Source organism: Calidris pugnax, unplaced genomic scaffold, assembly GCF_001431845.1.
Source record: "Calidris pugnax isolate Ruff unplaced genomic scaffold, ASM143184v1 scaffold335, whole genome shotgun sequence".
NCBI classification, from domain to species: domain Eukaryota; kingdom Metazoa; phylum Chordata; class Aves; order Charadriiformes; family Scolopacidae; genus Calidris; species Calidris pugnax.
This window is the reverse complement of record NW_015091148.1, coordinates 777,692-781,149: the sequence shown is the minus strand read 5'-3', so window position 1 is coordinate 781,149 and position 3,458 is coordinate 777,692. Positions and strand designations below refer to the sequence as shown.

The following is a 3,458-nucleotide window of genomic DNA, read 5'->3' as shown; positions in this document are numbered from 1 at the left end:
TGTGGAGGGGCAGGAGGAGCCGCGGGCGGGGAGGGGGGAGACCGTCCCAAAACCACGGCCAAGCCCGGCCGGGGGCGGCTCCGTCTGTGGTTCCCCTCGCCGGGCTCCGCGGGAAAAACCCCGGGGGCAGCGTCGCCCCCGGTACTTGTTGCTGAGGGGAAAAAAGTGTTTTCCTCTGGGATAAGGGAGAAAACCCCACGAGTGGGATGAAACGGGAGACCTCGGCCTGGCCTCCGGCGCTCCCCGTCGGGGCTGGGCTGCGGGATTTGTTTTTCCACCTTCGGGTTTTCCGTCCCTTCCCTCGAAATAACGCTTTTCCCGCGTTCAAGGAGAGCCGGAGCCCCTGATTTTATGGACTGAACCCTCAATTACACAGAGTCATTAGTGCCGGGCAGGGAAACCCAAGGAATGAGCCACGCGTGTCCCCCCCGCACCCCTCCCCCCCGCACCCACCTCCCGAGGAACCGAGGGGAAGCAAACTCTGCAAAGCCCCGAGGTTAAAAGCAAAATCCCGGCCAAAAAAAACCCAAAAGCAAACAAATCAAACAAAAAACCCAAAACAACAGCCACAAAACCAACCCACCACGTTCCCTTCGGTGCTCCAAGTAGTGGAAAAACTCCAATTAAAAGGAAAACTCCAATTAATAGTAAGGAGAAAGTGGCGGGAACTCCCGCACACCCGCTTTGTAATAACTCCCTGTTCCTTCGCAGGGCGAAACGGAACCCTGGAAGGTGCGGAGAAGCAAAAAGAAAAGACATCTCGGCAGCGAGCAAGCACGTAAGAACCTTCCCCCCCCCTCCTCCCCCCGCAGCCGAATTTAATTTGGGGTGTCCGGGGACGCCGGAGGTGCCTTTGGTGTTCTCAGCCCCAGCCCGGCCCGACCGCGGGGTCCGGGACCCCCCAAAACCGGAGCATAAGGAAGAGCTGCTTCGCTTGGAAAAAAAATTAATTAGTCTCCAGACATGGAGGCAAAGTCTCTGAGTTAGTCCAAGGAGGCTTCCTTAAATTAGCAATCGAGGCTCTGGGCGGAGGGGTTGGGGAGTTAAGCCTTAAAAAGGTGATTTTTGTAGGTACGAAAGAGTCACAAACGTTACTTTGGCTTTAAATAAAATAAGTGAGCAAAATCTTTTGGACAAGCCAAGCCTACGGCCAGACAAGAAACCGATCGGTCGAGCGCCTTTAACTTTCCAGAATTAAACCTCTCCCCTTGCCAAAACCGTTACAGATCCAAGAATTCGAGCGAGAATTTATTTTGCCCCGCATACTCCAGTAAAACGTTTCTAAAATCTTCGTTGTAATGATTTTTCAGGAGAGTTTTTGTTTCTCTTTAGGAACTCTTTCCGTTGCTGTATTTCGGGGTGTATTGAATTACACTTAAATCTTTGCAAGAGTTCTCCGTTGAGGAAAAAAAAAAAAAAAAAAGAACAATAATGATAAAAAATCAGTAGAAATGAGCAACAGAAGTCTATCCAGCATCAGGAGCTCCCTCAAACAAAATACTCCATTTGTTTCTATTCCATCCATTTGTTGGGAAATTCAATTAAGCCTGGCTACCTTCAATTATTTACATAAGCCCCCTGTCCCGGAGACTTTTATAGGTTTCTTCTCTGGTTTTCAACATTGTTATTAGAAATCCATAAAGCAGGGGAGGGACAGGAAATTAAATTTAAAGGTACCTCATTATGGCACAACTGCGTTCCTAGCTCTGCGCCGCTGCGGACGGAGACGCAAGTTTAGGCGGACGGAGAGGAACACATGGCGACAGGAGAAGGCTGGGTCCCCTCAGCAAGTGGACTTGGCAATCCTGGCGAAATGACCTTTTAGTTTCAAGTCTAGCGAGCAGCCTTCCTTCCCATCCCAGCGGTGGGCTCGGAGAGTCCGCAGAGAGGGAAAAAGGGGAAGAAAAGAAAAAAAAAAAGCCGAGGGAGAAAGGAAAATCGTGCAAATGGTAGAGCCACGTAAGTAGAAAGCGTGGGTTGGATTTCTATTATTATTATTATTATAATAATTAAAGTAGGTATGCGCTGGGAGAGGCTGGAAGGCGGTGGATTTATTCCAGGCTTTCCCAGCCTTTGAGCCAAGCGGGTTTCTCTGCGGTGGGGCTGGAGCTGCGACGCGGCCGCTTCTAATCCCCGGGTCCACGGCGCAGGTTAGTGGTTTTAGGCAAAGAGGTAAATAAATAAGCGATGCTGATGATGAAGAGTCGGATCAATGGCTTAAAAAAAACCCACCCAAAACCAAAAATCAGTCAAAACTCCCAGTAGAGAAAAAGGCGGGTGGAGGAGGGGGATACGAGCGACGCGGCTTTGCCTCCATCTCGGTTTTAAAGGAGCGCTTGAGGGTGGTGGTTTTTTTTTTTTTTTTTTTTTTAGAAGACGGAGCATGAAATTATCATTAAAAAGTAAAGAAAAGGGAAGATCAGCAAGCCTGCTCGCCCGTCCGGAGAGCTGGCTGGCAGTTTCCTGGCCAGACGTCTGGGGCTGATGAGGAGGATGAAGTATTCTCGGGAAGCGACATGTGGGAATATTATAAAAGACCAAGACGTTACGAAAACCGCCTCCCTCCCCAGTCTCCCGGCGAGGCCGGATCCAGCACCCACTTACCTGTCCGAGCCCTTCCCAGCCTTTCCGTCTTGTCTTTTTTTTTAAGCAAATGTTTCCCCTCCCCCTTAAAAAATGCCAGGGAAATAAATAAATACCGACAGCCCTTCTCCTTCACATCCTTCCACCACTTGTTACAGCCGAGCAAACCTTCCCCACCTCTGGCTGATTTGATTTTATTTAAGTTTTATTTATATATACATATTTTAATCCTAGGGACTGCTCGTTGAACGTTAGTCTGGCTTGAGAGCGAGGGTGCTGTAAATTAATTTTTAACCAAAGGGCCATTGTGTTAGCAAAGGGGGAAAAAAAAAAACCCTCACCTTCCCTCCCCCTGTCTAGACAAAATCACTGTTTTGACGGCAAACTGCAGCCTTTCCTCGCTAATTCCTGCTCCTTTGCCGCCTTCTGCTTTAAAGCAGGGGAGGGGTGTTTAATTTTTATTGATTTGTTTTACCCACCTTCGACTTCTCGTGCTGTTTTAGCATCTTTAGACTTGCCTAAAGATGGAGCTTCCTGACGGAAAAAAAAAAAAAAAGAATTTAAAAAAAAAAAAAAAAAAAAGAATTTAAAAAAGGACTTTATCTTCTCTTTTACTCCCCCCTGGTCCATAAGCAGGCTCCAGCACAAACGGGCACCTCGAAATCCCCCTCGGCAGCGGGGGGGGAGCCCCGTTCCCGGGAAGAGGGGGAGGGACTGGAGAGGGCCCCCGGAATCTGTGGGGTAAAGCGGGGAGCCGCTCGCCGCCGTGCCCCCCAAACCCCGAGCCGGGCTGGGGTGGGTGTCAGGGGTTTTCCAGCCCCCCTTCCCAAGCAGGACTCCTCATCTGTCCCCGTGGAGGGGGGGCACGGGGGCGG

The 3,458-nt window shown here is 50.0% G+C and overlaps 1 long non-coding RNA gene across 1 annotated transcript; it reads left to right on the top strand.

Moving 5' to 3' along the window:
* Positions 1-808: 808 nt before the first annotated feature.
* Positions 809-2,707, top strand: LOC106897997. The gene is made up of 2 exons (XR_001413857.1): positions 809-1,959; positions 2,374-2,707. It is a non-coding gene; the product is annotated as an uncharacterized LOC106897997 (long non-coding RNA).
* The last annotated feature ends 751 nt before the right edge of the window (positions 2,708-3,458 follow it).